The sequence below is a fragment of the Myxine glutinosa genome, chromosome 4 (assembly GCF_964187855.1).
Source record: "Myxine glutinosa chromosome 4, kmMyxGlut1.1, whole genome shotgun sequence".
Classification (NCBI taxonomy): Eukaryota; Metazoa; Chordata; class Myxini; order Myxiniformes; family Myxinidae; genus Myxine; species Myxine glutinosa.
The window spans coordinates 82350685-82375805 of record NC_136264.1 but is presented as its reverse complement, the minus strand read 5'-3'; the positions used below and the strand labels follow the sequence as shown (position 1 = coordinate 82375805).

The 25121-nt window shown below is 48.8% G+C and overlaps 1 protein-coding gene and 1 long non-coding RNA gene across 2 annotated transcripts in view; both read left to right on the top strand.

Annotated features, from left to right (window-relative positions):
• LOC144891773 (uncharacterized) overlaps window positions 1-25121 on the top strand; it is a 469129-nt gene that overhangs the window by 182509 nt on the left and 261499 nt on the right. The window lies entirely within an intron of this gene.
• LOC137413012 (uncharacterized) lies at window positions 15512-20785 on the top strand. The gene is made up of 3 exons (XR_010981594.1): window positions 15512-15612; window positions 19061-19257; window positions 20715-20785. It is a non-coding gene; the product is annotated as an uncharacterized LOC137413012 (long non-coding RNA).

Genomic DNA, 25121 nt, shown 5'->3' with positions numbered 1-25121 from the left:
GTCGGCCTCTACAGCCAGGGCGCGGGGTTCTTTTGTTTTTGAACCGGCCAGCGTGAGGCGTACCTGTGCGGGTAGCTTGCGTAGGAAAAGCGCCCGAAATAAGAAATCCGGGGCTTGGTCACCCAGCAATGACAGCATATGATCCATCCGCACGGATGGTCGTGTGTCGCCGAGTTTGGGAAGGTACAGGAGGCGGTCGGCCCGTTCGATCTCTGTGAGGCCGAACGTGGCGATGAGGAAACGTTTGAGCGCCCCGTACTTGTGGTCGACCGGCGGGTGCCGCAGGATGGACATGACTCGGGCGGCAGTGCCGGGCCCGAGGGAGGCGACCACGTGGTAGTAACGGGTCTCATCCGCCGTTATGCCTCGAAGCTGAAATTGTGCTTCGGCCTGCACGAACCACACATCGGCCTGTGCTTCCCAAAACTCCGGGAGTTTTACAGTGACGGCGTTGTTGGCCATGGCGCGTTCGGTGGACAGCAACGGCTGAACCAATCGGGGTCACCAGTGAAGTGCGGTGCTACGCATACAACTTGCTTGCCAAAGAGGTAGGCTACAACGCATTTGATAATCAAAAGAGTCTTTATTAAGAAAGCTCAAACTGTAGCACTGGGCGGGCTCGAACTTGGAGCCCGCATATATGTGCCGGGGCCACGCCTAGTCCCCGGGCGTGGCCGATCGGTCGATAGGCGGGGCATGCCTTCCAGTTCCCCGCCTGGACATTCGCGCCACCTGCTGGTGCGTTGAATTCGTGTCCTCTTGCTTGTGTCCGCCACAGTACTGTATTTTATGGTGGAAATATGGTACTGTATTTTATGGTGGAAATATGGTACTGTATTTTATGGTGGAAATATGGTACTGTATTTTATGGTGGAAATATGGTACTGTATTTTATGGTGGAAATATGGTACTGTATTTTATGGTGGAAATATGGTACTGTATTTTATGGTGGAAATATGGTACTGTATTTTATGGTGGAAATATGGTACTGTATTTTATGGTGGAAACATGGTACTGTATTTTATGGTGGAAATATGGTACTGTATTTTATGGTGGAAATATGGTACTGTATTTTATGGTGGAAATATGGTACTGTATTTTATGTTGGAAATATGGTACTGTATTTTATGTTGGAAATATGGTACTGTATTTTATGGTGGAAATATGGTACTGTATTTTATGGTGGAAATATGGTACTGTATTTTATGGTGGAAATATGGTACTGTATTTTATGGTGGAAATATGGTACTGTATTTTATGGTGGAAATATGGTACTGTATTTTATGGTGGAAATATGGTACTGTATTTTATGGTGGAAATATGGTACTGTATTTTATGGTGGAAATATGGTACTGTATTTTATGGTGGAAATATGGTACTGTATTTTATGGTGGAAATATGGTACTGTATTTTATGGTGGACACATGGTACTGTATTTTATGGTGTAAATATGGTGCTGTATTTTATGGTGGAAATATGGTACTGTATTTTATGGTGTAAATATGGTACTGTATTTTATGGTGTAAATATGGTACTGTATTTTATGGTGTAAATATGGTACTGTATTTTATGGTGGAAATATGGTACTGTATTTTATGGTGGAAATATGGTACTGTATTTTATGGTGGAAATATGGTACTGTATTTTATGGTGCAAATATGGTACTGTATTTTATGGTGGAAATATGGTACTGTATTTTATGTTGGAAATATGGTACTGTATTGTATGGTGGAAATATGGTACTGTATTTTATGGTGGAAATATGGTACTGTATTTTATGGTGGAAATATGGTACTGTATTTTATGGTGGAAATATGGTACTGTATTTTATGGTGGAAATATGGTACTGTATTTTATGGTGGAAATATGGTACTGTATTTTATGATGGAAATATGGTACTGAAGGAACTGCGCTCCAACGCGAGTCGAAAGAATTGACGCGACCAAAGACGGAATTCGTCCGAGTTGCTTTATTGAAACAAAACAGCTCAGGTATTCTGACAAGCCCGTTTATCGGGCAGCAATATATATACACATTTATGTCGGGAAGTTTGCCCGGCAAAAGCTATACCGGGCATGCCCGGGTGTCAAGGGCGAGCCTTGGAAAGGCGAGTCTGGACCTGCCCGGGCGTGTTTGGCTGCGGCCTGGCAAGTCGAGGCTGGGCGTGCCCGGGCGCTCTGGGCGAGCCCTGGAAAGGCGATAGCGGGCATGCCCGGACGCTCTGGGCGAGCCCTGGAAAGGCGATAGCGGGCATGCCCGGACGCTCTGGGCGAGCCCTGAAAAGGCGATAGCGGGCATGCCCGGACGCTCTGGGCGAGCCCTGGAAAGGCGAGAGCGGGCATGCCCGGGAAAGACGAGACCGGGCGTGCCCGGGAGGTTCGGGCGTGCCCGGGAGAGGCGCGTCTGGCCGTGTTCTGGCCGGTGCAAGGCGATTGTGTGCATCCAGCGGTAACCGCTACACACGCCCCTCCAGAATCGACCTGCACCGGCAGGGTCAATTTAAGGGGGGTCCGGATGACCCGGCCGAAGCGACCCCTGGAGGGTCGTGGGGAGGGGTCCGACGTGGTGGTGGGTGGTCGAGCGGGGGGAACTGTGGATGGGGGGCGGCCTCGCCGCGGAGGAAGGGCCAACCGTGGTGGTCGGTCGACGTCCATGTGCGCCGGTTTGAGGCGGTCCACAGAAATCCGGTCCGGCCGGCCGCCGAAGTCGACGATGAAAGACTTGTCGCCCCGTCGCAGGACCCGGAAGGGCCCGTCGTACGGCGGCCGGAGTGGCCCCCGGTGCGCGTCATGACGCACAAAGACGTACTCCGCTGTGCGAAGCACCGGGGGGATGTAGGACTGGGGGCCACCGTGGCGGGACGTCGGCACGCGGGCAAATCGTCGGGCGGCCTCCTGGAGGTCCGAGCGCTGGCGAGCGGCGGACCAGGGACTGGTAGCGTCGGGCACGAATTCGCCCGGGACGCGGAGCAGCTGGCCGTAGACGAGCTCGGCGGCGGACGCCTGGAGGTCTTCCTTGGGGGCCGTGCGAAGGCCCAAAAGGACCCACGGCAGCCGGTCGGCCCAACCGTCGTCCTGAAGGCCGGCCATGAGTGCGGCCTTCATGGAGCGGTGAAACCGCTCGCACAACCCGTTGGCTTGGGGGTGGTAGGCCGTGGTGCGGTGCAGCGTGACCCCCAAAGAACGGGCGACCGCGCCCCAAAGCTCAGACGTGAACTGTGGGCCGCGGTCGGACGAGATGTCCGCTGGTGCGCCGAAGCGCGCGACCCAGGTGGCGATGAACGCCTGCGCCATGTCGGCGGTGGTGGTGGAGGCGAGGGGCACAGCCTCCGGCCACCTGGTGGTCCTGTCCACCATGGTGAGCAGGTGGGTGAACCCCCGCAAGGGGGGCAGGGGACCCACCAGGTCCACGTGGACGTGGTCGAAACGCCGTTCAGGCACGGCGAAAGGTGCCAGCGGGGCCTGGGTGTGGCGGTGGACCTTGACCCGCTGGCAGGCCGTGCAGGCGTTGGCCCAGTCGCGGATGTTTCGTCGAAGGCCGTGCCAGACGAAACGCGCCGACACCAGCTTCTGAGAAGCTTTCCGGCCCGGGTGAGAAAGGCCGTGGATGGAGGCGAAGATGCGGCGCTGCCAGGAAACGGGTACGATGGGGCGAGGCTGGCCCTGGGAGACGTCGCAGAGCAGGACGGTGCCCGCGAAGGGAATGTCGGCCAGGCGGAGGCCCGTGTCCGCCGCACGGAGTGCCTGCACCGAGGCGTCGGTGGTCTGGTCGGCCGCCATGAGCGCGAAGTCCACGCCGAGGTGGACCGCGTTCGCGCTGGCCCGAGAAAGACAGTCGGCCACGGCGTTGTCTTTGCCGGCGACGTGCCGGATGTCCGTGGTGAACTCCGACACGGCGGAGAGGTGGCGCTGCTGGCGGGCCGACCACGGCTCCGTGACCTTAGCCATTGCGTAGACCAACGGCTGTGGTCGACGAAAGCCGTGAACGGGCGGCCCTCCAGGAGGTGTCGGAAATGGCGAACGGCCAGGAATAGCCCGAGCAGCTCGCGGTCGAACGTGCTGTAGTTTAACTCGTTCGGCAGGAGTTGCCGGCTGAAAAAAGCGAGTGGCTGCCAAACCCCGTCCACCCATTGCTCATGGACGGCGCCCACCGCGTAGTTGGAGGCGTCTGTAGTGAGGGCAATGGGCGCGTTGAGCACCGGGTGAGCCAGCAGCGTTGCATCGGCGAGGGCCCGTTTGGCGCTGGCGAAGGCCGCGTCCATGGCCGTGGACCAAACAATGTCATGCTTGGCCGGCTTGCCCTGGGGGGCCTCGTAAAGGGGCCGCATGAGCTGAGCAGCGCGGGGCACGAATCGGTGATAAAAATTCACCATGCCGAGGAACTCTTGGAGGGCCTTGATGGAACGGGGACGCGGGAACGTGGTGATGGCCTCGACCTTGGTCGGCAGCGGCACGGCCCCGGTCTTGGTGATGCGGTGGCCCAAAAAGTCAACGGTCGTCGCGCCGAAGTGGCATTTGACTGGGTTGACAATTAAGCCGTGCTCGCTGAGGCGACCGAACAGTGTTCGGAGGTGGAGGAGGTGATCGGCGCGGGACGTGCTGGCGACGAGGATATCGTCCAGATAGACGAAAAGAAACGGCAGGTCGCGCAGCACGCCGTCCATCAAGCGCTGGAACGCCTGGGCCGCGTTCTTGAGGCCAAACGGCATCCGCAAAAATTCGAACAGGCCGAACGGCGTGATGACGGCCGTCTTCGGGACGTCGGCCGCCCGGACAGGTACCTGGTGGTAGACCCGTATCAGGTCAATTTTCGAAAAGATGACCCGTCCTGCCAAACGGGCGGAAAAGTCCTGAATATGCGGGATCGGGTACCTGTCGGGGGTGGTAGCGTCGTTGAGACGGCGGTAGTCGCCACACGGGCGCCATCCACCCCCCGGCTTTGGCACGATGTGCAGTGGCGAGGCCCACGCGCTATCGGAGCGCCGCACGATGCCGAGGTGCTCCAACGCGTCGAACTCGGCCTTCGCCACGGCGAGCTTGGCCGGGTCGAGGCGGCGGGCCCTGGCGTAGACCGGCGGGCCCGTAGTGGGTATGTGGTGCTCGATCCCGTGCCGCACCGCGACGGCCGAAAACGTCGGCCGCGTGAGGGCCGGGAATTCCGCGAGCAGGCGAGCGAACTCGTTCGCTGCCGGGAGGGCGCACGCCAGTTCGGGCGGCGCGGAGCTGCTCATCGTGCACGCCAGGGAGCTGAAGGTCTCGGCGTTGACAAGGCGACGACGTTTGACGTCGACCAGCAGCCCGTGCGCACAGAGGAAGTCGGCGCCCAGCAAAGCCATGGGGACGCAGGCGGTCACAAAAGTCCATTGAAAACGCTGGCTGCCGAAGCAGAGGGTGACGACGCGTGGGCCGAAAGTGCGTATGGCCGAGCCATTAGCAGCGACCAAAGAGGGGCCGCAAACGGCGTCCCGCCTGTCCTGCTCGGAGGCGGGTATGACGCTCAGTTGGGCGCCGGTGTCACACAGGAAACGCCGCCCAGACGCTTTGTCCCGAATAAACAGCAAGTTGCCCGAGTGGCCGGCGCTCATGGCTGGGAATGAATGCCGGCCCGGCCGTTTCCCGACCTGCCGAAAGTGCACGGGGGCCGGCACGTCCGAGCCTTGTGTCCGAACCTGGCATGGTAATAACACCACGCACGGTCAGGTGGAGGCCCCGGCCGTCGTGTCGGAAGCGGGCGGTGCAGCGTGGCGGCCGCCAGTTGCACCGGCAGTTCGGCCTCCAACCGCGCAGGGCGCTCGGGCGTCGTGGGCGTCGCCTCGGACGGCGGCGGGCTCCAGTTAACCGCGCCGATGTGCTAGCCCGCCGAGGAGATCTTATCGGCTTCCCTGGCGAGGGCGCGGGAATCCGTGATCAACGTGCCAGCCAGGGCGAGGCGTACCGGGTGAGGCAGCTGGCGAAGGAACAGCTCGCGGAACAGAAAATCCGGAGAGTGCTCACCGAGCAACGAGAGCATATAGTCCATGCGCTCTGACGGGCGCGTGTCGCCGAGCTCGGGCAGAGCGAGCAGGCGCCGTGCGCGTGCTGCCGGTGAGAGGGCGAAAGCGTCGAGGAGGAGTGTCTTCAGCGCGTCGTATTTGTCAGCAGCCGGCGGGTGCTCGAGGAGGCTCAAGGCGCGGGCCGCGGTGGCGGAACCGAGCGCCGCCACAACATGGTGGAAGCGGGTGTCGTCCGCGGTGATGCCTCGCAGGGCGAACTGAGAGTCCGCCTGAGCGAACCAAACAGCCGCGTGAGCCTCCCAGATGGTAGGCAGTTTAAGCTTCACTGCCGTATCCATGTCGGTAGGTCACCAATGAAGGAACTGCGCTCCAACGCGAGTCGAAAGAATTGACGCGACCAAAGACGGAATTCGTCCGAGTTGCTTTATTGAAACAAAACAGCTCAGGTATTCTGACAAGCCCGTTTATCGGGCAGCAATATATATACACATTTATGTCGGGAAGTTTGCCCGGCAAAAGCTATACCGGGCATGCCCGGGTGTCAAGGGTGAGCCTTGGAAAGGCGAGTCTGGACCTGCCCGGGCGTGTTTGGCTGCGGCCTGGCAAGTCGAGGCTGGGCGTGCCCGGGCGCTCTGGGCGAGCCCTGGAAAGGCGATAGCGGGCATGCCCGGACGCTCTAGGCGAGCCCTGGAAAGGCGATAGCGGGCATGCCCGGACGCTCTGGGCGAGCCCTGAAAAGGCGATAGCGGGCATGCCCGGACGCTCTGGGCGAGCCCTGGAAAGGCGAGAGCGGGCGTGCCCGGGAGGTTCGGGCGTGCCCGGGAACAGTGAGTCCGGGCATGCCCGGGAGAGGCGCGTTTGGCAGTGTTCTGGCCGGTGCAAGGCGATTGTGTGCATCCAGCGGTAACCGCTACAGTACTGTATTTTATGGTGGAAATATGGTACTGTATTTTATGGTGGAAATGGAGAGATATGCAATTAGCTTTGCTTATTTACCTGAAATTGGAGGTCAAATCAAAATACTGGAAAACCAAGTTTAAATCTCATGTCTTTTATTCATTTGTCTCACATCATAATGTTCTTCAAATACGAGGTCGCTCCTTCAAGAGACCTTTTAGCTGTATATATTACATGTGGTTTATTAATATTTTATGGTATATACTGTATATATTGTGATATAAAATAGAGATTAACATGACAACAAGGTTATCATTTATCTCCCTGTGCATTCAGTCGAAGAAGCTTTGCAGTCCTCGGTTCTTCAAGCCAAAGTACACAACTCACATTGAAAAGGAAGTCAGAAAAAGCCAACAGGTGGCGCAAGGTATAATACATAACACTTTGTGAAAAAGCTCTACATTGCTTCTGCCTGAAAATTTTCATCATGATTTACATGAAATAACATTGTATACAATTTTAACACAAGCACTTGCATATATATATATATATATATATATATATATATATATATATATATATATATATATATAAAACACCGTTTGTGTGTGTGTGTGTGTGTGTGTGTGTGTGTGTGTGTGTAATGTTACCGATAGACTCCTAAACGGAGAGGCTTACGTGCTTGATATTTGACATAGACATGGCCATTGAGCCTGGGACGAACATGGCCGAACTCAAAATATTTGACGATCCATATTTTTTATTCGTATTTACCTCAGCGCATTTCAGCGAAGTACCCGCTAATCTCAGCCGGTTCCAGAGCAGCTCGCTGATTTGCTCAGAGCGATCACGTGATGTTCCATTACCGCCGCCAGACTGATTCGCTCAGAGCGATCACGTGATGTTCCATCCCGTCACACGTCACACGTTTTTTCACCTTTTATGCGATCGTGTTTTGTATCGATTTTGTGCGATATGAATTAAATGTCTTTGAAACAGCTGTGAAACGTCTTTCCACAACCCTTCCATAACCGATTGGAGCAGTTTATTGCCGCACAAAACGAGATCCGCGAAGCGAGTTGGTCGAGCCGTTTCGCTCAGAGCGATCACGTGATGTTCCATCCCGTCACACGTCACACGTTTTTTCACCTTTTATGCGATCGTGTTTTGTATCGATTTTGTGCGATATGAATTAAATGTCTTTGAAACAGCTGTGAAACGTCTTTCCACAACCCTTCCGTAACCGATTGGAGCAGTTTATTGCCGCACAAAACGAGATCCGCGAAGCGAGTTGGTCAAGTCGTGCTGACCAAGATGGCGACACGGCGGCTTCACTTTTCACGGAGTATGAGCGTTCTATATATTTTCCATTCAGTGCGCCCGTGATTTGTGGCATAGACATGACCATTGGGCCTTCACGGTGTAATTTGTGCGAGGCTTTTGTCCGAGTGAGCTTGAGTCGAGAGGGGGAATGTACGGGTGGGGAATGTACGGGTTGGGAATGTACGGGTCTCCCTTCCCCCGCCCGGCAACGCCGGTACTGGAGGACGTCACAGGATCGGTGAGTCTCCAAAATCCGCTTCGTGCTGTTGCGAATATGCAGGACTATGTCCGATTGTTGTGCTGCTCTCCGACCATGAGAACTGCAACGTCATTGTTGACTGGCCTTCCCCTTCCCTCCCCCTTCCCCCTTTCCCCTCCGTACCCCATTCCCTTCCCCCTCCACCCTACCCCTCTCCTTCTCCCCTCCCCCTCCCCTTCTCCCCTCCCCCTCCCCTTCTCCCCTCCCCCTCCCCTTCTCCCCTCCCCTTCTCCCCTCCCCCTCCCCTTCTCCCCTCCCCCTCCCCTTCTCCCCTCCCCCTCCCCTTCTCCCCTCCCCCTCCCCTTCTCCCCTCCCCCTCCCCTTCTCCCCTCCCCTTCTCCCCTCCCCCTCCCTTTTCCCCCTCCCCCCTCCCCCTCCCTTTTCCCCCTCCCCCTCCCCCTCCCTTTTTCCCCTCCCCCTTCCCCCTCCCCCTCCCCCTCCCTTTTCCCCCTCCCCCTCCCTTTTCCCCCTCCCCCTCCCTTTTCCCCCTCCCCCCTCCCCCTCCCTTTTCCCCCTCCCCCTCCCTTTTCCCCCTCCCCCCTCCCCCTCCCTTTTCCCCCTCCCCCTCCCTTTTCCCCCTCCCTTTTCCCCCTCCCTTTCCCCTCCCCTCCCCCCTCCCCTATCCCCCTCCCCCCTCCCTTCCCCCTCCACCCTACCCCCTCCCCTTCTCCCCTCCCCCTCCATTTTCCCCCTCCCCTCCCCCACCCTTCTCCCCTCCCCCCCTCTTCTCCCCTCCCCCCCCCCGTTCCCCTCCCCTCCCCCGCCCAGCAATGCCGGGTACTTCTGCCGGGTCCCCCCTCCCCCTCCCCCTCCCCCCTTCCCCTCCCCCTCCCCCTCCCCCCTTCCCCTCCCCCTCCCCCCTTCCCCTCCCCCTTCCACCCCTCCCCCTCCCCCTCCCCCCTTCCCCTCCCCCCTCCCACCCCTCCCATCCCTCACCCTCCCCTCCCCGTCACCCCCTCTTCTCTCTCCCCTCCCCCCTCCCCCTTCCCCCCTCCCCCCTCCCCCTTCCCCCCTCCCCTCCCCCCTCCCCCCCTCCCCTCCCCCCTCCCCCCCTCCCCTCCCCCCCCCCTCCCCCCCTCCCCTCCCCCCTCCCCCCCTTCCCTCCCCCCTCCCTCCTCAGCTCCCCCCTCCCACCCCTCCCATCCCTCACCCTCCCCATCCCCCCCTCTTCTCCCCTCTCCCCCTCCCCCTCCCACTCTTCTCCCCTCCCCCCCGTTCCCCTCCCCTCCCCTCCCCCCCGTTCCCCTCCTCTCCCCTCCCCTCCCCCCCGTTCCCCTCCTCTCCCCTCCCCTCCCCCCCGTTCCCCTCCCTTCCCCTCCCCTCCCCCGCCCGGAAATGCCGGGTACTTCTGCTAGTATATATATATATATACAGTCACGTGAAAAAGTAAGTACACCCGATGTAAAGTTTTGACTTTTTCAACATATTTCAACATTCAGCTATTTTTATCTTCATTTCAACAATATTGATAGATAAAGGTGATATAATATAACAAATATCATGAAACCTTTACATTTTGTAGTCCATTGTATAATTTAAATAAACATAAATGCAAATTTCGCATGTGGAAAAAGTAAGTACACCCCGACATTTATCACTACTTCAAATACCTAAAATTAGAATCAGGTGCACCAGCTCAGGTGCAAATGATTAGTACATCGTTAGAGAGGATCTTGGAGGAACCTGTCTCATTTAAACCTCAGACATTTAGTTTGGTTTGCTCTTCGTTGTTGAAGTGTGCGGCGTCACCATGCCTAGGTCAAAAGAGCTCTCTGAGGCCTTCAGAAAGAATGTTATAGATGCCTACGAGTCTGGGAAGGGATTTAAAAAGATCTCCAAACAATATGAAATCAATCATTCGACTGTCCGGAAGATCATCTACAAGTGGAGAAGATTCCAAACAACTGCCAACTTGTTCAGGCCAGGCCGCCCCAGCAAGTTCAGCCGAGAGCAGACCACAAGATGCTGAAAGAAGTCTCTAAGAACCCCAGAATGTCATCGCGGGACCTACATGTAGCTCTTGCCACTGTTGATGTCAAAGTGCACGAGTCTACCATTAGAAAGAGGCTGCACAAATTTGATCTACATGGGAGGTGTACAAGGAGGAAACCTTTGCTGTCCAGAAAGAACATCAGGGCAAGACTAAAGTTTGCCAATGAACACCGAGGCAAAGACCAGCACTTCTGGAACAATGTGCTCTGGACAGATGAGTCAAAGGTAGAGCTATTTGGCCACAGTACCAGAAGACATGTTTGGCGAAAACCAAAGACAGCATTTGACCACAAGAACCTGATACCAATTGTAAAGCATGGTGGTGGAAATATTATGGTTTGGGGCAGCTTTGCTGCATCCGGGCCTGGGCAGCTCACCATCATAGAATCCACTATGAATTCTTCATTGTACCAGAAAGTGCTTGAGGATAATGTGAGGTCATCTGTTGGAAAGTTGAAGCTCAACCTAAGGTGGACCTTGCAACATGACAATGACCCTAAACATACCAGTAAATCCACCAAGGAATGGCTGAAAAGAAAGAAATGGAGGGTTCTGGAATGGCCAAGTCAAAGCCCGGATCTAAATCCCATCGAGATGTTGTGGGGGAATTTGAAACGAGCTGTGCATGCAAGAAACCCCTCAAACATCGCACAGCTGAAATAATTCTGCATGGAGGAGTGGGCAAAAATTTCTCCCAGTCGATGTCAGAGACTGGTAGACAATTATAAGAAACGCCTACTTGAGGTTGTTTCTACCAAAAGGGGCAATACCACCTATTGGAGCCAAGGTTGTACTTACTTTTTCCACATGCGAAATTTGCATTTATGTTTATTTAAATTATACAATGGACTACAAAATGTAAATGTTTCATGATATTTGTTATATTATATCACCTTTATCTATCAATATTGTTGAAATGAGATCAAATAGCTGTGTGTTGAAATATGTTGAAAAAGTGAAAATTTTACATGGGGTGTATTTACTTTTTCACGTGACTGTATATATATATATATATATATATATTTATATCTAAGAATGTAAATAATAGTGTGAGTTATGAAAACGTGAGCTCGACAACGAGATGTTGGAAATAAAATGTTTCTATACAGTGTCGAGGATTATGGGGGAGCCTAAATAAGAATATGGAGGGGGGAGAGACAAGTAAGCAGAGTTGAGGGACAAAACAGATGGAGACTTGGAGAAATATGGGATGTGGGGAAGAAGGAGAATCTGGGGAGGACACAGGGGTTGAACAAGATGGATACCGCCACAAACTTTCAAGCACAGAAGTGGAAGAAAAACTGGAGACTCAGAAAGAGGTGGGTTTGTGAAGGCTTAATGAGGGTAGAAAAGATCAAGACTGCGGATAGGGGATTACCTAAGATGGTGGTGAACACGTGTCTTGAAGACCTGGAGAGAAGACTGAGAAAGTCTGTGCCACAGGTGGGGAAAAAGACGAACGAATGAGAGGTGAGCAGTGAGTCTGGATTTTGAGATAAGAGTGTTACTGGCAGATTGCAGAAACCATGGGGAGGGGGCAGAGCATAGAAAAGGCAAAGAGTGCAAGACCAGAACGGAGGCAGTGGAAGACAGACATGAGAAACCACCGTTCCGTCTGCAATGTGAAAGTGATAGGCCCAGAGATCCCCCTTCATCGTGGGAGACTTAAATGATTTTGGAGGCCTTGGTTTCCATGGCGTCAAGCTGAGCAACATGTGAGGCAGGAGAACCAGCACAGGGGGAAGAGCAGTACTTCATCAAGCTGCGGATGAAGGCCTTGTAGGTGGATAAAATTTCAGGTGTGCCAAGAAAACACTGCATGAAGGAGCATGCCAAGTTGGCGATAGGTTTTGGAAGCCAACTTAGAAATGTTCGCCCAAAAAAAAAAATTGCTGATCGTGAGGCCCAAAATTTGAGTGACTGAACTTCAAGAGGATTGTTAAGGACGTAGATGGGAAGGTTCACCACAGACTTTTTGGAGAAATAGAGTTATAGCGTGAGATTTGTCAGGATTGAAATACATGTTCCAAGTGTTTGACCAGCTCGTATTTATATCAAGGTCTGTGGAGAGGGAAGAGGCTGCTGCCGGCCTATCTGGGAGATGAGGGTTGCTACGCCAGATGGTGGTGTCATCAACAAAGAGATAAAAAATGATTTTCCAGTCATAAATGATGAAGATTAGGAACAGTCTGAGCCCAATATGCTACCTTCGAACACTCCAGGGGAAGGAGATGGGAGAATCCCATTGAGAGCCATGCGTTGGTGACGACAGTGGAGGATGCCAGTAATTCCTGTCTGGGGGTGGCCTTTGAATGCCATAGGCAGAGAGTTTGGAGAACAAGGAGGGGTTTGAATGCCAGACTGCATTGAAAGCTCAAAATATGTGTTAGACCCGAGAGGCACTTTGAAGTCATGTGTGATATTGAGGGCCTCCATCTATTGTTGAGAGAGCAGCAGCAGCATATCCAGGGTAGAGTGACCAGGTTTGAATCTAAACTGATGGTCTGAGAACAGACCGCTGGAGAAAAGTAAGGATTTGATGTCGACTGAGGTGATGGATTGCTTACTGATGATGGGAAGTAAGCTATAATGTCTGCAGTTAAGGGGATCGATTTTTGCACCATGGTCATGTAATGTATAGATGTTGCCCGACTTGCAGCCAGATAGAAGACATAAGGTAAATGATAAGGTGAACATAGCAGAAATAGTATGTGCAAGAACAGCAGAGCAGTATTCAGGATACGTTTGCAGATGTTGTCCAGGCCATTTGTAGAATCGGAGTAGAGGGTTGCCAGAAGCTTCACACCTTCTCAAGTGAAAACAAACAAACAAGAGTCCTGGAGCAGTTGGGTGTGATTGTGTAAAGTGGATACAGAGAGTAAAGGGTTGGGGATTTCTCAACATAACAGTCGTTTATGGATCTCTTATCTAAACATAACAGTGGACACATACTTGTTGTGAGCTTTGTGGAACGATCTGAGATCGCCTTCGGTTGGATTTACCTTCAAGGAAGACAAGGCAAGTTGTTTCCTCACCACAGGATTCAGTGTACCATTGGTGTTCAGTTACTAAGCTTCTTGTCGAGCGCTCGCCAAGTGGCTTAACCACTCAACCGAGCACCCCATTTGAAACCACTGATAAGGAACGCCTGGCTTGGCGAGCGTGAGCTATCTGCCTCGTAACTGAACACACCCCTGACTATTATTTTTTTTTAAAGACTAAACCTTTTAAATAACTACCACAGTTGAATATTAAAAATAGACTTTTGATTCCTTCATATGTATAATCTAATTATTGATAACACGATGAACAAGTGTGAAAATATCATTTAAAGGGTTTGAGATTATGTCTGCAAATTATTCTTTCTAGATACTTTATTTCCTTGAATTAATCGACTCATTCACACAGAAATTTGTTAACTCATTTCCATTCATTCAAATAACTCATTTGTTAACTCACTCATTTGATCACTCACATTTGTCAACTCACTCATTGGCTTGTCATTTTGTCACTCACTTCATAGCTCAGATCACTCACTCAAATGGCTCACGCATTTGTCAATTCATTCATTTCCTCACTCATTCACCTGCTCAGTTGATTATTCACTCAATCAGTTGCTCACTCATTCACTAACACACTGCATTCGCTCATTTGTCACTCACTTCACTCAAATAATTTTCTTCCTTATTCATTCTCTTTATTGATTCACTCATTTGCTGTTCCATATTTTTTCATAAACAGTGAAATTTGAAAACTGCAACGAAAATGATCACATCCATCTGAGCACCAGTGACTCACATTTCTTTGTTAAAGAAGATGGAAGTGTTCATGCGAAGGAAGACTTTAGTATTGCCCAGCAACAATACTCCTTAGTGGTGAAGGCCACAGGTGATGGGATTCCACACGACAAGCAGACCTTGATCACCCTGTTCACCTCTGGACAAGACCATTATCACGGGGTGAGATATATCAACCATGATCTTACAGCGGATATGGCTGACGATACAATCACAGGATGCAAATAAATGAAAGTATAAGTTAAAAGTGAATCTTCTGCACAGATGTTAAGATAAAATGAACAGGTTTTTCCCCTATTGTGTACAAGTACCAAAATGTATATATGCACAATCAGTTCCCCCATTGATATAAGGTCCTTATTATTTTTTACTTAGAACAGGTTCAACATGTACTCTTTCAATGGTATACTTACTATGCACAATTTGAAGAATGTGCACAACACCAATGACATGTCGCAGGTCGACAAATGCTCAGTGGTTGTTGTTGTTGCTGTTGTTGTGGTTCTTTTTGGGGTCGATTTTTGAAATGTTCACCCTTTGGTCTGACAGCTGCCGGATCCCACCCACATTTGTCACTTGACTTCACCCACCATGGCACCCAGACAAATATATTACGGCCGCCATCTTGGTTTTCTGGTTGGTCTTTAGACATCAGGCCTGTAGGCCTCTGCTAGTTATACACTGCCCGGGTTTGTTGCGTCAAATTTCCATTGGCTGTTTAGTTTGAGTGTTACTCACGATGACGTACCCCGAAAAATCTAATCAATGCCGAATACAAATTATTAGTAAGGTTTAATCAAGCCCGGTAAGTGCCTCCCTAAAAAGAAGTGTTACATAATTTTTGAACGGCCCATATTGGGGTTAAACAATCCGTGACCGCGTGACGAATCGGCTCATTCTGATATAACCGTGGGGAGCGTGACATGGATAAGAGGTGGAGATGTTGTGCATACATCACATGCAGACATGGACATTGATAGACAATGAACAAATCAACATAATATAAGGGTTTTTAACCTGTCTTCTACTATTCAGAAGTAAATGCAACTTCATTGAATTTCCCACTAATTTATGTGGAGGAAGCCATGTCTTGCCATTGTGGAGCCCTGACTGAGTAAGATCCAATATTTTGAACGTTTTTCAGCCAATTGTGAATTTATTTGTGCAACAAACAACAACAACAACAACAACAACAGGCATTTCTTTTTGAAAATAAGTATATTTATTTTCTAACTCTACAATGAACTTGCAGGGATCTAGCCATGGAAGTGACTGTGTGAGCAAGTTTTCTCAGGACCATTACAGTGCGACAGTCCCAACTTATCTTCAAGAGGGGTTTTTACTGCTGACTGGTAAGTCAATCATTATAACTAACTCAAAGAAATAACAATGAGTTTCTTAGCTGTTGGTCAAGATAATGAAGCCATACTGGAACTGTCGCTTAATGTGTCTGTTGTGGATAAGAGTTCTGAATGTTTAAAGGCAAGATCAGAATCCAAACCCAAGATAATTTATTGATGTGAAATTTGATGTTGGCTAGAAAAGTCCATCCTTATGGAAAGGAGGAAGAGGAAGCAGTGCTTGGAATACGTGTTTACTATAGCACAGCTGTAAAACACACAAACAAACGACGTCTCCCCTCAGGGATAGTGTGGGTAATTGGTTAGGGGTTAAAAAGGGCAGGTAAAAGACAAGGTAAGATAGGGGATGGAAAGGGTATGGGATAGGTAAAATATCCTTAGATATTTTATCCAAGGCTTGGAATGTGGCCAGAGTGCCAGCACACAATGGCCTACTCTTATGAAAGATACCATGAGATCCTAATGCCTAGGTCACACATAGGCGGATATTTTGGCGACTACCGGCGACTGCTGGCGATCAAGATTTTTCGGCGTCTACTGGCGATGTCGGGCGGTCAAATATGGTCAGGCGGCAGTATGGCGACTGCAGGCGGCCACATTGCGCCTGCATTGCGACGACGCCCCGAGTGGGATGGCGACTGTCGAAGATCGACGACGACTGCATTGCGGATGCACGGCGGCAGCGTGGCGACAGTCTGGCGGCTAGATTACGACCGATGGCGGATCGCGGCGACTGCATTGGGGCCGGGTGGCGGTTTACTCCGACGTCCGCAAGACTGCAATAAGACCGCCGGCGATTGGAGACGATTCACACAACTTTTTTAATCTTTATTTCTCTATTTTACATTTGACTTTATTCACTTCAATGATGTATGACATGAAGCATAAAGATGTTTGATGTACAATAAGAAAGTTAATAAAGATGTATCATTGTAATGTAATAATCAAACTTTTCTGCAGGGAGAGAGAATGGAAATAAAGTCCAACAAATTATTTCCACTGGTCCCAAGTCCCATAAATAAAGTTTCCAAAGGACCAAAGTCCCAAAAATAAAGTTCGCAAAAGTCCCATGTCCAAACAATAAAGCCATATCCTTGTCGGCACCACAGGACCTCACTCCACGGAGACCCTCACACCATCCTGTCTTGCCATGGAATCGTGGTATGTCGTAATGCAGTCACCAGGCAGTCGTATCTCTGTCGCCAATGGCCGTAACTCGGCCGCCACTAGTCCTACTGCTGTCGTCGTCAGTCTCCCATAGCCGCAGGGGAGACGTGACAGTTCTTCTGTAGTCGATATGCACCCGCAACAGTGTCGGCCCGTAGTCGGGAAGATGCCGCAGGAAGGCCGTATGGCATTCGCATCTCTGCCGTGCTAGCTGGTGGGGTGATTGCGGAAGACTATGAGCGACTGGGTTGCGGCCGCTTTACGCTCTTATTACGGATACCGACGACAGCATGGCGGTTCCATCACGACAGCATGGCGGATTTTTTTCCATTGCGACTGAGCGCGCCGTTTTTAAACATTTTAAAAACTTTTTGGCCCCTTTGCGACTCTTGCCGACTGCAGCCGACCTGGGGAGGATAACCACGACTACAGGCGACCGTCCATTACGGTTTCATTACGATTGTCGGTGGATGGTGGCGATTTTTTCAGTCGCCAGTAGTCGCCGACAAATCCGCCTATGTGTGACCTAGGCATAACATCCACCAATGAATGCTGTAGCAGGTTTGATATCCTCATTGATGCAACCAACAATCCTGCTTGGTAAGTAAGCAGCAGCGCGAGAGTTTGTGGTCAAGTCAGAGATATAACAGATGATACAGCTCAAAGGCACGTACGCTACTTCTGAGCTATCTTGCCAGCACATACAGGAAATGGAATTTTATTGCTGATTTGGGTGCTGAATTTGCTTGAAGCTAGGTGTATTTTTGAATATATATGCTTCCGGTGACAAAAATATTCATCAGTTTTTGTTCGTAGTTTATCCTAAGATGTTTCATTTTTATTCATTTGGTTAAGACTAATTCAACAAATTCCTTAACAAGTATAATAAAGACCATACACTACTAACTCTTTCCACACATCCATCATATTTGAATTATCATAAGAATAATCAGTGGAGACAGTATATACATCATAAGAGAATAGTATCTCAATTTACGAGCATCATCTCCTAGATTAAGGAATTTATGGAGTTGCGATGAGGAATTATCATCTGCTGTCAGAAAGAGGGCATTTCTACCAATATGGTTTCAATTGCCTGCATTCCACCCCCAAATCAGGTGTTTGTAGAAATTGTGTGTGTGAATTTCTACTCGCGTGTGGTCATACGGTAGTTAGATGCTTGCTGGACATCCTCCGCCTCCGTCAAGTCCGTCATGTTCGACGAACATGGCGAAATGGGAGTGAAGGTGGATATTCTACCGAGATGCAGCCAATGCTCCCCAGAAGCTGGGTCGAAGGTGTCGGCGGGTAAACTCATTGTGAAATGTTGATTTTTTTCAGGACACAAAAATACCAGTGCTTTGGGGTGACTAGAGCGGTGGTTAAACAAAATGAATATTCCACCGGAAAAAAGCCATCTAAAATGGCAGAAGCAAAAAAAATAACCCTGGGATTAGAAAAGTTATTTGGGTTGTTGTGAGCAGCGAGTGGGTCGTGAAGAAGCACTCTGCTGATAGTCCCAAGGTAAACCAAAGAACAGTGAAGTGAAGTATATATATCCGCTCCACGTTAGCGCCTTTTAGCTCCAAGCCCTTTGAGAGGAGAGAGTCTGCGTAAAACCAACCCTCTTTTTTTTCTTCTTCCTCCTGCCCCCTTCTCACGTACTAAGCGTTGATTGATTGGTTGTTCCTGGTTTTAAACCATGCCCGATAGGAGCGCGTCAGTGTGTGAGGAACAAGCTTGGTGAATTGATTGTGTTCGTGTCGAAAATGATGCATGTAAACTAGAAGTCACTACACGTTGCACCTTATGCATGTAAACTAGAAGTCACTACACATTCATCATCATAAAGTGGAATACGACACCAAGGGGGATTCAATCACAGCATGGCATGATTCACTTCAAGTGTAAACATAACGAAGAGTTCAACTAGATAAATAAGTACCGCTGTGTTGCCTTGCCTGAGTTCGCTTCCTGATAACTTCCTGATGATAGAATTGGACATATTGTCATCATCATGGTCTGCAGGCATAGTGTTGCATCATTATACAATCCTTTCAGAAGGAATGTTAAGCCAGCTTTGTACTCCAACATTCAGTTGTGGATGTTACATTATCATATGGTAAGTTACCCCAAAGTGAAGGAATAGTAATGCATATAAATGTCTAATCCTGGATCCCAAGTGGGCTGTGATCCCAGATCCTCTCAGCCACTTAATGTGCACAAACATTACTGATATTTCGTTTGCTGTATCATACCATGATGACCACAGTGCAATTCAAGGCTTGTGAGCTGACCCAAGAGGTGGAGCTCATAAGCAACGATCCACATTTCAAAGTGCACCATGATGGCTCTATCTATGTGGAGAAGAGCCTACAGTTCGAACGGGAGCATTCATTCGTTGTGAAAGCCAGACACGTCGCAACATTCAAGGAGTGGTCAACTTACATCACCCTAACAGCTAAAGAGGTAACACATCCATATTTCAGAACCAAATGTTTAAAGGAAGATACAGAGTGGTTTCTGGCTCCCAGAATTGAAACTGAAACAATAAATGTTTCAAAATGAATATTTGAACAGCGTATTTAATACATCATTTCTTTGAGCTTTTTGGTTGAATTGTAAATTAATATGAGCAATGAGATTTGCAAATGCAGTTGTGTCACAAAGTCCATTTAATATCATCATTATGGACAAAGTCCATAACACCATTAAATAGCACCACAAACATTTTTTCATAATTAAGGTCCACAACATTTTTTTTCATAATAAAGGTCAACAATTCATAATTCATCCACAACTTTGAAATATCATGCTATATATCATTTTAAACCACATCACTCAATAGTAAAGAATCACTTAAAAATTGGAGTATCCGGATCCGTATTTGGATCTTTACCAAAATCTAATAATTTCGTCCTTGCAACACAACCAACCTATCCACCAAGTTTCGTCCGAATCCATCATTAACTTTTTGAGATATCCTGTTCACAAACAGACAGGGGCAAAAACAAAACCTCCATCCACTGTCGGTGGTGGTACAACAACAACAACAACAACAACTACAACAACAACACCAGGCATTTTAAGGCCATTTTCCCTGCTAGAGCGGGGGTTAGCCTTACGGTCCCCATGACAATCTTCTCCATTTTGCCCTATTTTCTGCATCTCTCCTTGTTAACCCCCTTTCCCACATTTCTTCTTCCTCCATCTTTAGCCTCGTCTTTCTCGGTCTTCCCCGTCCTCTACTTCCTTCTACATTCATTTCCATCACTCTTCTCAACCAGTCACTTTCATCCTTCCTCAACACATGACCAAACCATCTCAACCTGTTCCTCTTCACAGCATCAATCACAGGCTCTATTCCCATCATCTTTCACAATTCATCATTTGTCTTCCTCTCTCTCAACGATACTCCGCACATCCGTCGAACCATTCGCATTTCCACCCTTTCCAGCCTTCGTTGCTGCTCTACGTTCATTACCCATGTCTCGCTCCTATAAATCATAACACTTCTCACACATGCAGCATACACCTTTCCCTTCAGCTTCATCGACACTCCCCTCCTCGTCAGCACGCCACTCAGTTCCCGAAACTTCTTCCACAGTACTGGTAGGGTAGGAACACGTCACTCTGTATTCACCAGTGGAACCATTCCAGTAAAATAGCATTAATATATTATTACTGTTACCGTTACCGGTTAAATATACACTTCCAAAATGACAATATTTACTGCTGACTTGAAAAGCTAGATTATCTTAATAATAATAGAATCACAACGCTATTCCTTCCCTTTAACTACAGACCTATCTTGTGCACCTTGTCAGGTGCAAAAAATTGGTCGATAGTTAAGCGGGTGGAATAGCATGCATGTTAATTGAGATATTGTATCATATTTGAACATTTGTTCCACATCTCTCTGACAGTGGCATGGTCAAACAGAGGGTCATCATCATGGGTCTTCAGTGAGCCTACCGACCTACTACTTGCACGACCAACCGGAGAAGCCATTAAAGCGGGAAAAGCGGCAGTGGACCGTGCCACATGGTTCTGTTAAGGAGCTGGAACAAAAACATCTCATTGTACGTATATGCGTCCTGTCAAAAACCTTTTCCCCATGTATTAAAACCATCATTCACATTACTTTTGAATGCAGCACAAGACTAATAAGGGCAGCTCATTGGCCGAGGGCATGGCTGTGCTGCTGATGCAATGCCCTCTGTAGGTTATGGCAGGAATTTGGTTAGGGTGCTGCCGATAGCTCACCTACTTTTTGTGAAGAACACCATGGGATCTTTAACGTCCACCGACTAATGCAAGCAGATGGACTGCCCAATTTAACGTCCGCCCTAGGGACGCCACACACATTGAGGAAACACCGGTGTGACAGTGTACAGCTGGGACAAGATTCAAACCCAGGGTAAACAGTAAGAGACGTGTATGCATACCTCTAGGATATCCTGCCAATTCAAAACCATTGATGTAGGGCATCTTTGACTGGATGTGGCAAGGTGAAAGTTACAGACATGAAAACTTGTCACATATTTCAACTGGCTAAGTACACAAGGAAGTGCAGAAGTGCAGCAGTGCAGCAGTGCAGCAGTGTAACAATACCAAGTGCCAAAAGTGCTTGCTTCAGTTTAGATATTCATGGGGAGTTCAGTGTAACAATTTACTTTGTTTGAGTTATCAGTGATTACTTTCCAAAATCTGAGATGCTTTGATTTTATATCCATCCCCCTCAACCCCCAACACCACCATCATTCTCTTTTAAAAGCTGAAGGGACATGCAGCAGGTGTGACGGGCCATGACCTCCACTCTATGGGTGACCTGACCCTCCAAGTCTCTGGCATCAATGATAACTACCCTGTGTTTATGGAAAAAGAGTTGCATGCAACTGTACCAGAAGGATCCCCTCCTGGTGAGCAAGGGAGTTTGATTAACTTTTAAAAACAAGGCTTGCAAAATGAAATGCATGTTGTGCAGATGTTATTCGTTGGATAATGTTTGACTTCAGTAAAAACTTCTTTTTTTTATAACAAACAGCCATTATTAGTGACGATGCTTTCCGATTTGATCACGTATACCCCTTTTTGACCGAGTTGGCTCAGGCCTAGTGTTACGTCCTCCTCCCCAAACCCCCTGGTCACGGTGTACCTCCGAGCCCCGAGAGGAGTCACGGCAGAAAGATGTGTTATTCTGTATGTCAAAGATCAATGGTGAAGCCACACCAATTGTTACCAACAAACAAATATTGTATTAAGATCACACAAGAATAACAGTACAACAATAATAGTAATCAAAAGTACAATCAATATATATCCTATGATGGTACCATCAGTTTCGTAATATATAACTCACTGTGCTCCAAGTGAGTGAAACAAGAACATTCCCAATGTCTCTTTCCCGGCTTCAAGCCAAAGTCGATTCGCTCCAGCGATCGTCAGAACGATGTCTAATCGAGACCAGGATCCCGTTCCGATGACAGTCACAGTCACGCGGCCAAAGCTGCACCAAGGCACCCTCAAGGTGACGGGGAAATCCAAAGGCGCCCTCCAGGCGACTGGGAAATCACACCCTCGGGTATGGACGTTTCACGGCTCCAAATCGGCGAACCGCCGATTTACCTTCAAAATCCACGTTGCACACACACACACACCAGATAAATGTCTGAATGCGGTGAAAACAGCTGAAGCGAAGCAAAGACCTTGCGCGATGCGCAAAGTGCGTGAGTCAAAATGGCCGACGGCCCGTTCTCGAGGCGTAATGGCGCGACGATGATTCTCCTCGGACTGAACCGCCAAAACCTGACACGCAGGTTGATCTGTCACAGCGATAACAACTCTGTTGCAGGAATCCCTTTCCCGGGAAACCCAAAGTTCACTAGCGACTCTCGTTCGACAACGTTCGCTCAGGACCTTGAAGCAACTAGGCTTCTTGTCCGACGACTCGCTCTGCCTTCTTTTCCTCCTCTTCCTCTTCGTCGTCGTCCGGTTCTGGTTTCATTTAAAACATTAACTTTTTTTACCTTTTGAAAATAATAATTTATATTTCCCTCAAACGACAACAATAATACATAATACATGGAATCAAAAATGTTTACATTGGATGAAAACCACAACAACGGAAGTGACGAATCCGTAACACTAGGCAGGCTAAGATAAGGGGTTTCCCATTATGATTTCCATTTCTCTATGCAGGAGCGAGGCTCATGAAAGAGCCAAGTAGAACTAACAGTGGGACAAACGTCTATGAAATGAACGAACGAGGAAAAAGGAGAGGGAGAAGGAGAGGAAACACTAAAACTGGAAAGCAAGTTAGTTGGGTTAGGAAAGGTTATGGCGAAAGGAATGGGGATGACAAGAAATTGGGCACTGTTTGTTTGAAGCCCTGGAGAGAAGAGCGAGACAGGACAGCCTCTGGAAGATGGTTCCATAGATGGAAGAAGCGAGGACCAAAAGAGTTGAGGTGTGCAGTCAGCCTGAGTTTTTGAAGTTTCATCAGGAGGAGGTAACTGGAAGAACGGATGCATCCTGGAGTTGGCTTGTGATGCTGGTATGAGCAGTTCCTCTCTCCGACTCGTACCTCGTTAAGTTTATGGCTAAACATACCTCGTTTGTGTTGCATTGCCAAATTTGTGTCCCTGTAAAAGTTCGGCCTAATCTCCTAAGGCTCGGCATGCCGCCTGTCAATGCTTTGACCCCACGTGCTTCGTTTTGGTTCTGATCCCTCAGACGAATTACTTTCTCCCATGCATTGTCATTTCTGATCCGTCAGGATCTTTTTTCATCATCCTTTTGCCTTCCACGCTGTAAAAATATATAAACAACAACGCCAGCAACTCTTTCTTCACGCCAAAAGAAAAACCAACATGAACTCCTTCATTATTAATCAGTCCTCTTTTTCAATATCCCCAACATGTATCATCAGGAATGAAAAGTTTCTTCCTTTAAAATATTGTTTAAAAAAAAAAAGAAGCTTTTTAAATGCCTCACGTTCCTTACCACACCATCAGGAACAACCCATGCAGCAATCTTCTTCATCATGTTGTTGTGCTCCTATTCTTTTTCACAAGGTTGATTTCCCAAAACGTTTTCACTCCTTAACACTTGGTTCATCCAACCTCCCATTATACCGACAGCACCACTTTCCTCTGTGTGTTTAATAGAAACCACTTTTCCCACCCCTCCCATGAAGTCTGTCTCCACATGTCCAGTTTGGGAATCCTGAGAAGTCAATTTTGCAGAGGTTGGGTCGCACTACGATCAATTCCCCTCCATGTCCATTAATGGTGTCAACCCCTCCCTGTCAGCACACTCCCTCATCTGTCAGCACACTCCCTTTCCTCTCATCCCACCCACTCTCAGCTCCTCCCTCGTTCCTCTCTTTCAGCTTCCACCTCGGCGGCTGAAAACGGCTGAAATAGTTTGGAACATCGCAGAACTATTATTACTAGCGGGGTCACCCGTGGGAATCCCACGGGCATGGATGTGTGTGACATTTCGACATATTGAGTTAGATGCTGCACCTGCACATTCAGTTATATAAAATGGTTACTGGCAATTGATCACATCCACAAATGATGTAATCCACACAATTTATGTACTTTACATAACGTTAATAGGAATACATGCCCGTGTAGATGGGAAATACAGTTTGTTTGAAATAAATCACAAATATCAGAAGAAAGTTTTTAAAATTTAGAACTATTCTCACTCAGAGTTAAACATCACCGTAATATTATGCGGTTGCTTCAACGTTTTCGGTGAATTATATGTCATTCCCATCTACACGGGCATGTATTCCTATTAACGTTATGTAAAGTACATAAATTGTGTGGATTACATCATTTGTGGATGTGATCAATTGCCAGTAACCATTTTATATAACTGAATGTGCAGGTGCAGCATCTAACTCAATATGTCGAAATGTCACACATCCATGCCCGTGGGATTCCCACCCGTGGGAATCCCACGGGCATGGATGTGTGTGACGAATTTTAAATATATGTCGACTGTTATTTTAGGCGGTGTATTTTCGTTTATCATCATGGCGCGATTTAAAAATATATATCTCTGCATTTTCCTCTCCAATACCTCCTCACACTTTACACACACACCGGCCCATGTTTACATATACACACACACACACATATACACATACGTACATCGACACACATATACACACACACGTACAGACACATATACACATATGCAAATATGTATACACATATGTATCCACATATACACATATATGCACATTATACACATATATATATACATCTCCACACACACACACACACACACACACACACACACACACACACACACAC